Raw genomic sequence first — 15570 nt, forward strand, 5'->3', positions numbered from 1 at the left:
AAAAAAGCTTAAATTATTTAAAGGGACGATAAGACCCTATAAAACTTTATAAATTTTAATTTTAATTTTTTTGGTTTTATAAATATTTTATTTTTATAATTTATTTTATTGGGGTTGATAAAAAAAATTAATAAACTTTTTTTAAAATTTAACATTATTTAATGAATTTTTGAATTAAAATTTTTAATTAAAGGAAAAAGTTACTTTAGGGATAACAGCGTAATTAATTTTTTAAGTCCAAATTTAAAAATTAGTTTGCGACCTCGATGTTGAATTAAGATTAATCTTAGGTGCAAAATTTTAAGTATTAGGTCTGTTCGACCTTTAAATTCTTACATGATTTGAGTTCAAACCGGTGTAAGCCAGGTTGGTTTCTATCTTTTAAAAATTAATTTGTTTTAGTACGAAAGGATTAAATAATTAAATTAAATTTTTATTAAATGAATAAAAATAATTTAACTATTTTGGCAGATAATTGTGTTAAATTTAGAATTTAATTATATAATTTTTATTATAGATAGTAATTTTTATATTTGTTATAATTATTAATTTTTTGATTTTATTTTTAATAGTTTTTATAAGAGTTGCTTTTTTTACTTTATTAGAGCGTAAAGTTTTAGGTTATATTCAATTACGTAAAGGTCCGAATAAGTTTTTGATTAAAGGTATTTTTCAACCTATAGGTGATGGGTTAAAATTATTTTTTAAAGAAGTTAATTATCCGAGTAATATAAATTTTTTTATTTTTATAATTTCTCCTTTATTGGGTTTATTAATTTCAATTTTTTTTTGATTTATTTATCCTTATATTGGTATGAACTATATTATAGGATTTGGTTTAATTTATATATTTTGTTGTTCAAGTTTAATAGTTTATATTTTTTTAATAATTAGATGATCTTCGAATTCTAATTATTCAGTTTTAGGTATAATTCGGTTTATTTCTCAAATGATTTCATATGAAGTTAGAATAATAATTATTATTATAAATTTAATATTTTTAATTAATAGTTTTAATTTAAATGATTTTTATATCTATCAAATTAATTTAAAATTTTTTTTTTTTCTTTTTTTTTTGTTTATTTTATTATTAATTAGATTTTTAGCTGAAATAAATCGTTCTCCTTTTGATTTTTCTGAGGGTGAATCAGAATTAGTTTCTGGATTTAATATTGAATTTAGAAGTTTATCTTTTATTTTTATTTTTATATCTGAATATATAAGAATTATATTTATAGGGATACTATTATGTGAAATGTTTTTTGGTTTGATAATAAATAAATTTTATTTAAATATTTTTATTTTGATTTTTATATTTATAGTTATTTGATTACGTGGGTTTTTACCACGATTTCGTTATGATAAATTAATATATTTAGTTTGGAAATTAATTTTACCTTTGTCTTTATTTTTATTTGTCTTTAATTTTTCTATTAAATTATTTAACTTATATCATTAATTTAAGTATTAAGTTAATAGAATTAAATTCTATTTTTTATTTTCAAAATAAATATTTTAAATAAATTAATTAACTAAATTAATAATTTATCTCATAACTTTATGATATAAAAGTTAATGAAAAAGTAAGAAAAATAAATTGTTGTAAAAATTTGCCCTGTTGTAATAAATGGGTATTCAACTGGTTGTATCCCAATTCAGGTTAAAATAAAAAATGTTATAATAAATATTCAGAATAAAAATTTATTTAATGGGTAAAATTTATTTCTTAAAAAATTTTTATTGTTTAATATAGGTAAGATTAATAAAATTAAAATTGAAAGTATTAAAGCAATAACCCCTCCTAATTTATTAGGGATTGCTCGTAAAATTGAATAAGAAAATAAAAAATATCATTCTGGTTGAATGTGATTTGGTGTAATTATTGAATTTGCTATAATAAAATTATTGTGATCATTTAGTAGGTATGGAAAAATTAAAGCTAAAATAAAAAATATTCATATAAATATGATTAATCCAATTAAATCTTTAATTAGAAAATATGGAGAAAAAGTAATTTTATCAAAATTTCTATTAATTCCTAGTGGATTATTAGAACCTGTTAAATGAAGAAAGAATAAGTGAATAAAAGTAAATAAAATAATAATAAATGGTAAAATAAAATGGATTGAGAAAAATCGTGTTAATGTAGCATTATTAATTGAGAATCCCCCTCAAATTCAAATAACAATTGAATTTCCTAAATAAGGAATTGCTGATAATAAATTTGTGATTACTGTTGCCCCCCAAAATGATATTTGTCCTCATGGTAATACATAACCTACAAATGCTGTTATTATTGTTAATAATAATAAAATTACTCCAATAATTCATGTTATTTTAAAGTTGAAAGAATTTATATAGATACCTCGTCTAATATGAATATAAATTATAATAAAAAATATAGAAGCCCCATTTGCATGGAAAGATCGGATTAATCATCCAAAGTTAATATTTCGATTTATATTAATAATTCTTTGAAAAGCTAAATTAATATCTGTTTTATAATGGAAGGCTAAAAATAATCCTGTTAAAATTTGATTAATTAAACAAATTATTAATAAAGATCCAAAATTTCATATAAAACTAATTCTAGCTGGTGTAGGTAAATTTAATATTGGGGATAAAGTTTTTAGTATATTTTTTTTCATTAATTATTTTTTTGTCGAATTGGTCCTTTATTAATTTTTAGTATTCAAATAATTAAAATTAATATAAAAAAAAGGATTAAGATAATTAAATAAATTATTAAATTATTTGGTATTATGAATATATTTAATAAATTAAAATTATCTTCAAATATAAATTTATTTTCATAATTGAAATTTTCAAGATTGAGATTTAATTTTAAATAAAAGATTAACATTAAAATTAATGTTAATTTATAAATTATAATTTTATAATTTTTATTAATATTTAATTCATTAAAAGCAATTCTTGAAATATATAAAAAAATAATTATTAATCCTCCAATGTATAAGATAAATACTATAAATGAAATTCATGCTGTTTTAGTAATTATATTAATTATTAATGTTAAAGTTATAGTTTGAATTAAAATGATTAAGTTTGATCTAATTGGTGATTTTATTATAGTTAATAAAATTGCTATGGTTAAATTAGTTAATAAAATAAATTTTAAAATTCAGTATATATTTTAATTAAAATATTAATTTTGGAGATTAATGATAATATGTATATATTTATACTGATTTATTTTAAATAATTTTATAATTTTGATTTACAATATCAATGTTTTTTTTAAACTATTAAAATGATAAATTTATTTATTTTAGTATTAATATTTATATTATTTTCTGGAGTTTTATTTTATATTTTTAATTTTAATCATTTATTAATAATACTTTTAGGATTAGAATATTTATTATTAATTTTATCTTTATTATTTTTATTAAATTTAATAATATTTATTAAACAATATGTTTTATTATTAATTTTTTTTATTTTTTGTATTAGTGAAAGAGTTTTAGGTTTAACAATTTTGATTTTAATAGTTCGTATATATGGTAATGATTACTTAAAGTCATTAATAATTTTACAATGTTAATAATTTTAATATTAATTTTATTTAGTATGATTTTTTTTAGTCTTAATTTTAAAAGATGATGATTAGCCCAGAATTTTTTTTTTTTTTTTTTTTTTTTTATATATTTCAAGATACCTATGTTTAATTATTTTTTAAATGTTAGTTATTTATTTGGTATAGATATATTTTCTTATTTGATATTTATATTAGGTGTTTGAATTATTAGATTAGTTTATATTTCTAGATTTAGTCTTAAGAATAATTATTTAAAGTATTTTAATTTTTTAATATTTATTTTTATTATTATTTTTTATTTTTGTTTTTTTAGAAATAATTTTATTTTATTTTATATTTTTTATGAAATTAATTTAATTCCTGTTATTATTTTAATTTATGGTTGAGGTTATCAATATGAGCGTTTTAAGGCTGGTTTTTATTTATTTATTTATATAATTTTTTTTTCTTTACCTTTTTTTTCTTGTTTATTGAGTTTAAATAATTTTAATTTTATATTTATATATTATTATGATTACTTATATAATTTAAATTTTTATTATTATTTATTTTTAATAATAATTTTTTTAGTTAAGATACCTTTATTTATATTTCATATTTGACTTCCAAAGGCTCATGTTGAGGCTCCTATTAGTGGTTCAATAATTTTAGCTGGGATTATATTAAAATTAGGTGGTTTTGGTATTTATCATGTTTTAATATTAGTTTTTAAAGTTAACTTAAAATTTAATTATTTATTTATTTCTTTATGTTTATTAGGTATATTGGTTTTAAGATTAGTTTGTTTTTTTCAGAGAGACTTAAAAATTTTGATTGCTTATTCTTCTGTTGTTCATATAGCTTTAGTAATTATTGGGTTTTTAACTTTAAATAATTGTGGTTATTTTGGTTCATTAATTTTAATATTTGGCCATGGTTTATGTTCTTCTGGTTTATTTTGTTTAAGAAATATTTGTTATTTACGTTTTAAAAGTCGAAGTTTATTTTTAAATAAGGGTTTAATTAATATTTATCCTGTTTTATCATTTTGGTGATTTTTATTATGTTCTTCAAATATATCTTTTCCCCCATCTTTAAATTTATTTGGTGAATTATTTTTATTAATTAGTTTAATAATTTGATTAGATTATTTTTATATATTATATTTTTTAATTATAATTTTAATATTTTTATATAGTTTATATTTATATTTATATACTCAATATGGTAAATTATTTTTTAATATAAATTATTTAGTTTATATTAATTTAAGAGAATATATATTATTATTTATGCATTGAGTTCCATTAAATTTAATTTTTTTAATTATAGAATTATTTTGTTATTTAAATAGTTTATTTAAAATATTAATTTGTGGAATTAAAGATTATATTTTTATATTTAAATAATTAAATTTAATTTTTTTTTTTTTTTTTTTTTTTTTTATTTTATTTTATTTGTAGTTTTTTTTATTATAGGTTTATTAATGATTTATTTTGATAAATTTTATTTTATTGAATATATATTTTTTTTTTTTAATTCTTGTATAGTTTTATATGTTATTTTAATAGATTGAATATCTTTAATATTTATTTCTTTTGTTTTTTTAATTTCTTCTATAATTTTATTATATAGTATAGAATATATAAATTATGATTTTAATAAGAGTCGATTTTTAATATTAATAAATTTTTTTATTATATTTATATTTTTTTTGGTTATTAGTCCTAATTTGATTAGAATTTTATTAGGTTGGGATGGTTTAGGGATGGTTTCTTTTTGTTTAGTTGTTTTTTATCAAAATAAAAAATCTTATAGTTCAGGTTTAGTAACAGTTATTTTAAATCGTTTAGGTGATTTATTTATTATTATATCTATAATTTGAATATTAAATTTTGGTTCTTGAAATTTTATTTTAATTGATTATTATGTTAATTTAAATTATTTATTTTTTATTATATTGATAATTATAATAGCTTCTTTAACTAAGAGAGCTCAGATTCCTTTTTCTTCTTGACTTCCTTTAGCTATAGCAGCCCCTACTCCTGTTTCTTCATTAGTTCATTCTTCTACTTTAGTTACTGCTGGTATTTACTTAATAATTCGTTTTAATGAAATTTTTTTAAATTTTTCTTTTTTAAATTATTTAATAGTAATTTCTTGTTTGACAATATTAATAGCTGGTTTGAATGCAATTTTTGAATTTGATTTAAAGAAAATTATTGCTTTTTCTACTTTAAGACAAATAAGATTTATATTTATAATTTTATGTTTAGGTAAAATTGATATATGTTTTTTTTATTTATTAATACATGCTTTATTTAAATCTATAATATTTTTAAGAGCTGGGATTTTAATTTTAAATATAAATAATAATCAAGATATTCGTAAAATGGGTGGTTTAATTGATTATTTACCTTTTTGTGGTTTAATTTTTATATTTACTTTAATGTCTTTATGTGGTTTTCCTTTTTTTTGTAGTTTTTATTCAAAGGATTTAATTTTTGAATATTTTTTAATAATAAATTTAAATTTTTTTTTTTTTTTTTTTTTTTTATTTTCTTTTTTTTTAACTTTTTTTTATTCTATTCGTGTAATTTATTATTTAATAATAATAAATTTTTCTATATATAATTATATAATAATTGTTAAATTTGAAAGAAAAATTTTGATTATTAGAATAATATTTATTAGATTTATTATAATTTTTTTTGGTTCTTTTTTTATATGATTGATATTTTATAAGTTTGATTTAATTTTATTAGAATTTAAATTTAAAATTTTAAGAGTTTTAATTTTATTTTTTAGAATTTGATTTTTTTTTGAACTTAATAATTTTTTATTTTCTATAAGTTATTTTATTTCTTTATTTAATGTTTTTTTTTTTGGTATAATATGAAATTTATTATTTTTTAAGGTTAATTTTTTTTTAAATAATTTTCTTTATGTTGGTTTTTTTTCTTTAAAAGTTTTCGAGGTTGGTTGAATTGAATATAATTTAAATAGAGGTTTAATTTTTTTTTTTAAAAAATTAATTTTATTTAGTCAAAATATTTTTTTAAATAGTTATAAGGTTTATATTTTATTATTTTTTTTATGATTTTTAATTATTTTATTTTTTAATTATTAAATTTGAATAGCTTAATTATAGAGCATTATATTGAAGATATAAAGGTAAATTTAAATTTTTTAAATAATTTTAAAAATTTTATTTTTTAAAAAAAAAGTTTTATTTTGAAATAAAGACTAAATCTTAGTTAAGGTTATTTTTGTGTTTTTAAAAAAAGGTAAAATTTTGATTTAATTTTAATTTTTTTTTATGGTAAGGTAGCTACCTTTGCAAATTTTTAAAAATTTTATTTTTTAAAAAAAAAGTTTTATTTTGAAATAAAGACTAAATCTTAGTTAAGGTTATTTTTGTGTTTTTAAAAAAAGGTAAAATTTTGATTTAATTTTAATTTTTTTTTATGGTAAGGTAGCTACCTTTGCAAATTTTTAAAAATTTTATTTTTTAAAAAAAAAGTTTTATTTTGAAATAAAGACTAAATCTTAGTTAAGGTTATTTTTGTGTTTTTAAAAAAAGGTAAAATTTTGATTTAATTTTAATTTTTTTTTATGGTAAGGTAGCTACCTTTGCAAATTTTTAAAAATTTTATTTTTTAAAAAAAAAGTTTTATTTTGAAATAAAGACTAAATCTTAGTTAAGGTTATTTTTTTGTTTTTAAAAAAAGGTAAAATTTTGATTTAATTTTAATTTTTTTTTATGGTAAGGTAGCTATCTTTGCAAATTTTTAAAAATTTTATTTTTTAAAAAAAAAGTTTTATTTTGAAATAAAGACTAAATCTTAGTTAAGGTTATTTTTGTGTTTTTAAAAAAAGGTAAAATTTTGATTTAATTTTAATTTTTTTTTATGGTAAGGTAGCTACCTTTGCAAATTTTTAAAAATTTTATTTTTTAAAAAAAAAGTTTTATTTTGAAATAAAGACTAAATCTTAGTTAAGGTTATTTTTTTGTTTTTAAAAAAAGGTAAAATTTTGATTTAATTTTAATTTTTTTTTATGGTAAGGTAGCTACCTTTGCAAATTTTTAAAAATTTTATTTTTTAAAAAAAAAGTTTTATTTTGAAATAAAGACTAAATCTTAGTTAAGGTTATTTTTGTGTTTTTAAAAAAAGGTAAAATTTTGATTTAATTTTAATTTTTTTTTATGGTAAGGTAGCTACCTTTGCAAATTTTTAAAAATTTTATTTTTTAAAAAAAAAGTTTTATTTTGAAATAAAGACTAAATCTTAGTTAAGGTTATTTTTTTGTTTTTAAAAAAAGGTAAAATTTTGATTTAATTTTAATTTTTTTTTATGGTAAGGTAGCTATCTTTGCAAATTTTTAAAAATTTTATTTTTTAAAAAAAAAGTTTTATTTTGAAATAAAGACTAAATCTTAGTTAAGGTTATTTTTGTGTTTTTAAAAAAAGGTAAAATTTTGATTTAATTTTAATTTTTTTTTATGGTAAGGTAGCTACCTTTGCAAATTTTTAAAAATTTTATTTTTTAAAAAAAAAGTTTTATTTTGAAATAAAGACTAAATCTTAGTTAAGGTTATTTTTGTGTTTTTAAAAAAAGGTAAAATTTTGATTTAATTTTAATTTTTTTTTATGGTAAGGTAGCTACCTTTGCAAATTTTTAAAAATTTTATTTTTTAAAAAAAAAGTTTTATTTTGAAATAAAGACTAAATCTTAGTTAAGGTTATTTTTGTGTTTTTAAAAAAAGGTAAAATTTTGATTTAATTTTAATTTTTTTTTATGGTAAGGTAGCTACCTTTGCAAATTTTTAAAAATTTTATTTTTTAAAAAAAAAGTTTTATTTTGAAATAAAGACTAAATCTTAGTTAAGGTTATTTTTGTGTTTTTAAAAAAAGGTAAAATTTTGATTTAATTTTAATTTTTTTTTATGGTAAGGTAGCTACCTTTGCAAATTTTTAAAAATTTTATTTTTTAAAAAATTATTTATAAATAATATATTATTTTTATATTGAAAATATAATGTTTTATTTTAAACTAATAAATATTTAAAGATTAAACATTAATAATGCTTTAAAAGATAGTTAGCAGCTTCTTTTTTAAAAATCTTTTTAATTGGAATTTTTTTTTCAATATTATTATTAACAGTAATAAACCTCTATTTTGGTTTCAATTAAAAATAAGGATTAAAAAAATCTATTATTAAGTCGAAATTAATATGTAATTTATTACTTCTTATTTAAGATAAATTATAAAATAATTTTTAAAAGCAAATTAAATGTTATAAATTTTAACTATTATCCTTTAAATTTTTCAATTTAATGATCCAAATTTTCATTCATAAAAAATAGTAATAATTATAAATATAAAAAAAATAATAAACATTAAATTAAAGTAAATTATGTTTGAAATCTTAAAGTTTAAAATTATTGGTATAATAATTGAAATTTCGATATCAAAAATTAAAAAAATAATTGCAATTAAATAAAAATTTAATGAAAATGGGATTCGTGATTTATTAAATGGGTCAAAACCACATTCAAAGGGTGCTGACTTATTATAATTAAATTTTATTTTTATATTAATTATAATTATTAGTATAAAAAGAATTATTAAAATAATAAATATTACAATTATTGAAATTAAATTTAATATAATTATTTTATTTAAATTTTAAACTTTTTGATTGGAAATCAAATATACTAATTTATATTAATAAAATTAATTATTTCATCAATAAAAAGTTATATAAAGAAATAGTCAAATGATATCAATAAAATGTCAATATCAAGCTCCTAATTCAAATCTGATATGATGAATATGAGAAAAGTGAAGTTTAATTATTCGTATAAGATTGATAATTAAAAAAATTGTTCCGATAATTACATGTAAACCATGAAATCCTGTTGCTATATAAAAAGAAGAACCAAAAATTGAATCTGAGAATGTAAATGTAGCTTGTTTATATTCTAATATTTGAAGTATTAGAAAGTAGATACTTAAAATAATTGTTAAATTTATAAAAATGATAGTTTTTTTTTTAGAATTATTAAGTAAGTAAAGATGAGCTAAAGTAACAGTAAAACTTGATGTTAATAAAATAATTGTATTTAATAAAGGAATTAATAATGGATTGAAAAATATAATATTTTTTGGTGGTCAATTTAGTCCTAGTTCAATTGATGGTGCTAAAGAATTGTGTAGAAAATTTCAAAAAAAAGAAATAAATAAAAATATTTCAGAGATAATAAATAAGATTATTCTAAATTTGATTAAATTTATAATATAAAAATTATGATTACCTTGAAATGTTCTTTCTCGAATTACATCTCGTCATCATAAGATAGAAATACTAATAATTATTAGTAGATTAAATAATGATATTATATTTATTTTAAAATTTATAATTATAATATTAGAAATTATTAAATTAAATGTATTAAATGCTATTAAGATAGGTCATGGACTTAATCTTAAAATAAAATATGGTTGATTAATTTTTATCATTATTCACTAGAGTATAAAGATGAAAGAATTGAGAATACATAACTTTGAATTAAAGCTACGCATAATTCAAAAATTATTATAAATATTTGAATAAAAATAATAATAATTATAAGTGAATTAAAATTTAATAGAGTTATTAATAAATGTCCTGCAATTAAATTAGCTGTTAAACGAATAGAAAGAGATATTGGTCGAATAATAATTCTTATTGTTTCAATAATTGTTATTAATGGGGCTAGGTAAATTGGTGTATTTAAAGGAATCAAGTGTGCAATTATATTTTTAGTGTTTTTACAAGTTGACAAAATAATAAAAAATATTCAAAATGGAATAGCTAAAGTAACAGAAAATACTATATGACTTGATGATGAAAAAATATATGGGAATAAGCTAAAAAAATTATTAAGTAGAATAAATATAAAAAGTGAAATAAATAAAAATGCAGGAGATTTAGTTTTTTTTATTTTATAAAGTATTAGTATTTCATTGTTTAGTATATTAAATATTTTAAATAATAATCAGTTTATTCGATTTGGTAAGATTCATAAAAAGTTTGGTATAAATAAAATGATTAAAAGAGTTCTGATTCAATTTATTTCTAAATTAAAAATTGTTGTTGATGGGTCAAAAATATTAAATAAATTTGTTGTAATTTTTTATGTTATTTTTTTTAAAAAAATTAATTTTTAAGTTTTTAATAAAATTAAAATATAGTAAGTTTATGATTACATAAAATGTAGAAAAAAAAAATAAGAATAAAATTAATCAATTAATTGGTGCTATTTGAGGAATTAAGTGATATTAATAAATAATTTTAATTTGACAAATTAATGTTATGCTTTAACTAATCTCTTTCATTAGAAGTAATTGCTAATTTACTATATTTTGATTTAAGAGATCATTACTTTGCTTTTCAGTCATCTAATGAATTAAAAATTTTTAATTCAATAAATAAATTTATTTAAATTAATTGATTCAATTTGAATAGGTATAAATCTGTGATTAATACCACAAATTTCTGAGCATTGTCCAAAGTATATTCCTGGTCGATTTATAAAAAGATTAATTTGATTTATTCGTCCTGGGATTGCATCAATTTTAATAGCTAAACTTGGAATTGTTCATGAATGAATTACATCGTCTGACGAAATTAAGAGTCGAATATTAAATTTAAATGGGATAATAGTTTTATTATCTACTTCAATTAATCGAAAATTTTCTTTATTTAATTCATTTATTATATAAGATTCAAATTCAATATTTGAAAAATCTGAATATTCATATGATCAGAATCATTGATGACCAAAAATTTTAATTGTTAAAATTGGGCATTTAATTTCATCTATTAAGTATAGTAGGTGAAGTGAAGGTATAGCAATAAAAATTAAAATAATTGGTGGAGTTGTAGTTCAGATAAATTCAATTATTTGATTTTCAGAGATTTTAATATTAATAAATTTATTTTTTATAATAAAAATTATTATATAAGTAATTGTTGTTATAATTATAATAATAATGAAAATTGTATGATCGTGAAAAAAAATTAATTGTTCTATTAGTGGTGAATTACTATTTTGAAATCTTAGTTTTATTCAAGTTATAATTTCTAAAAAAAGATTATTCTTTATAAATGAATTTTAAGTTCATTGCATATAGTTTCTGCCATATTAGAAATTAATAATTAGAGGTAATTCTGAATATGAATGTTCTAAGGGTGGTAAATTATGAATTCATTCAATAGAATTTCTTAAATTTAATTTAAAAATAGTTGTTTTTTTTAAAAAAATTCTATTTCAAATACAATAAATTAAAATAATAATTCTAAATGTTGAAATTATTGAACCAATTGATGAAATTATATTTCATAGTAAAAAATTATTTGGGTAATCTGTGTATCGTCGAGGTATACCATTTAAACCTAAAAAATGTTGGGGGAAGAAAGTTATATTTACCCCAATAAATATTAAAATGAATTGAATTTTTAAAATAAAATTATTTATTGAAAATCCAGTGAAAATTGGGAATCAATGAATTAAACTAGCAATAATAGCAAATACAATTCCTATTGATAATACATAGTGGAAATGAGCTACTACATAGTAAGTATCGTGAAGAATGATATCAATAGATGAATTAGCAAGAATTACTCCTGTCAATCCTCCAATTGTGAATAAAAAAATAAAACCTAAAGATCAAATTGTGGAAGGTGAAAAATTAATTTTAGATCCATAAATAGTAGCTAATCATCTAAAAATTTTAATTCCTGTTGGAATTGCAATAATTATAGTTGCTGATGTAAAATATGCTCGTGTATCAACGTCTATTCCAATTGTAAATATATGATGTGCTCATACAATAAATCCTAATAATCCAATAGTTAGTATAGCATAGATTATACTAATATTACCGAATGTTTCGTTTTTATTACTTTCTTGACTAATAATATGTGAAATTAATCCAAATCCGGGTAAAATTAAAATATATACTTCTGGATGTCCAAAAAATCAGAATAAATGTTGATAAAGAATTGGATCTCCTCCTCCTGCAGGGTCAAAGAATGATGTATTTAAATTACGATCAGTAAGAAGTATAGTAATTGCACCAGCTAAAACAGGTAAGGATAAAATTAATAATATAGCTGTAATTAAAATTGATCAAGGGAATAATGGAATTTGATTTAATTTTATATTATTAGGTATTATATTTAAAATTGTACAAATAAAATTAATTGCTCCTAAAATTGATGAGATTCCTGCTAAATGTAGAGAAAAAATTGTTAAATCAACTGAAATATTATTATGAGCAATATTATTAGATAAAGGGGGATAAATTGTTCATCCTGTTCCTGTTCCGTTATTAATTATAAAACTACAAATTATTATTATTAATGAAGGAGGTAATAATCAAAATCTAATATTATTTAATCGTGGGAATGATATATCAGGGCATCCTATTATTATAGGAATTAATCAATTTCCAAAACCACCAATAACAATTGGTATAGTTATAAAAAAAATTATAATAAAAGCGTGAATTGTAACAATTACATTATATAATTGATTATTATTAATAATTGAATTAATTTGACTTAGTTCTAGTCGAATTAAGATTCTAAGGGATGAACCAATTATACCTGATCAAATACCAAATAAAAAATATAAAGTTCCAATATCTTTATGATTAGTTGAAAAGATTCATTTTATAGATAAAATGGCTGATAATAGGTTATAAATTGTAAATTTATATATAGATTTAAAAAATCTTTTTATCAATAACTTTATATTCAAATTCTATGATATTAAATTGCAAATTTAAAGGTATTAATTATTTTAATTAAGGTTTAAAAAAAAATATTTTTAATTTTGAAGATTAATAGTTTAATTTAACTTAAAACCTTAATAAATAAATAAATAACTAAAAAATAATCTAAAGAAGTTAATAAATATTAATAAGTTGTAATTATTTTTTTTTAATTGAAGATATCATTTATTGAATAAGTTAAAATTAAATAATATGAAATAAGTTATTTTAATATAAAAATATAAATTTAAAATTGTTAATATAATTAATATTATTATAATTAAATATAAATTATTATAAATTAAGTTTTTGATTAATATTCATTTTATTAAAAACCCAATTATAGGTGGTAATCCTATAATTGAAAAAATTAATATTATTAAATTTAGTTTAAAGAAAAAATTTAAATTAAAAAATTTTATTTGATTAATATAATTAATATTATAATTATTTAAAATTTTAATAATTAAAAAATTTAAAATTGAGTAAATTAAAAAATAATTGATTCATAATTTATTATTTATTAAAATTGCAAATAGTATTCATGTTGAATTATTGATTGAAGATATTGCTAAGATTTTACGTATAGAATTTTGATTTATTCCAAAAATTGAGTTTATTGAAATTAAAATAATTAAGAAAATTAAATTTTTATCAATATTTAGATATGAAATTAAAACAAATGGGGAAATTTTTTGTCAAGTTATTATTAATAGGCATGAAAATCAATTTAATCCTTCTATTATTGAAGGTAATCATAAGTGAAAAGGTATTAATCTTAATTTTATTAATAGTGGTAAAATAATTAAAATATTACTATTATTTATAAAAAAAAAATTTTTATTAATTAAGAAAATTAATAATAAAATTGAAGCAAAAGCTTGAATTAAGAAATATTTTATTGTAGCTTCAATAGAGTAAATTGATGATTTAAAATTTAAAATAGGAATAATTGAGAATAAGTTTAATTCTAACCCTATTCATATTGAAAGTCAATTAGATGCTGAAATTGATATTAAAGTTCTAAATATTAATATAATTAAAAATATTATTTTTGTTAAATTTAAATTTATCAGAAAAAAGAATATTATTCTATATTTGAAGTATGAATCCAAAAGCTTAATTTAGCTTATTTTTCTAATTTACTTATACTTAAGTGTTTATGCATATAAATTTTTGAAATTTATGGATTAGTTTAATTCTTAAAGTATAATAAAAGTATATATAATACATGATTTACTCTATCAAAGTAACCCTTTTTCAGGCATTTTATTTTTAAAATATTATTTAATAAAAAAATGTTTATTGGTTTATAAATGTATTAGAAAAAATATCAGAAAATTTTTTAAAAAAAAATATTTTAATGAGGCATGACGTTTCTATTTATCTGAAAAGGGGGGCTATGCCCCTCCAAAAAAAAAAAGAAGGAAGAAGAGTATATAGAGGATTTATAAATATGTATAGTAGTATACATATATAGACTTCATATGTATATAGTATATATATAATATAAATATACATCTATATAGCTTATATATTTATATATATATATATATATATATATAAATCCTTATATGATGTTAATAATCTATACATTTAATATATATATATATATATTAATATATAAATCCTTATATGAATATATATAGATATTTATTGTATATATATATATAAGAGGTAAAGAAGAAAAGTATTAGTTATTTTATATTAATAATATTAATTTGATTAAAATAATTAATTTAAGTAATTATATTTAAAAACAGAAACTAATAAATTGTATTAAAATTTAGATTTAAAATTTAAATAGTATTATAATTAAAAAATATTAGAATTAAAGTTAAAATAATTAATTTAAGTAATTATATTTAAAAAACAGAAACTAATAAATTGTATTAAAATTTAGATTTAAAATTTAAATAGTATTATAATTAAAAAATATTAGAATTAAAGTTAAAATAATTCAGTTAATTATTTAAATTTTGATTTAATTTATTTATTTAAAATTTATAATATTATAAAACCGTATTATTTTAATTTTACTAATAATTATAATTTATTTTGTTATAAAATTTTATTTAATTAAAAAGATACATGAAATTTTTTGATTGTTAATAATTTCTTAAAGGATTTTAATTATTCTCAGTATTAAGTATTAAATATTAAAGAAATTTAGATTTAATTATTAATTTAAGTATAAACTAAATATGT

The 15570-nt window shown here is 16.6% G+C and overlaps 2 pseudogenes across 1 annotated transcript; both read right to left on the reverse strand.

The window, feature by feature from the left end:
* Positions 1-1533: 1533 nt before the first annotated feature.
* On the reverse strand, positions 1534-3109 carry LOC132931542 (cytochrome b-like; annotated as a pseudogene). The gene has a single exon (XR_009662713.1). The product of XR_009662713.1 is annotated as a cytochrome b-like (transcript).
* Positions 3110-10989: 7880 nt separating this feature from the next.
* On the reverse strand, positions 10990-11672 carry LOC132931540 (cytochrome c oxidase subunit 2-like; annotated as a pseudogene).
* Between the last annotated feature and the right edge of the window lie 3898 nt (positions 11673-15570).

The sequence above is a fragment of the Rhopalosiphum padi genome, unplaced genomic scaffold (genome assembly GCF_020882245.1).
Source record: "Rhopalosiphum padi isolate XX-2018 unplaced genomic scaffold, ASM2088224v1 scaffold20, whole genome shotgun sequence".
NCBI lineage: Eukaryota > Metazoa > Arthropoda > Insecta > Hemiptera > Aphididae > Rhopalosiphum > Rhopalosiphum padi.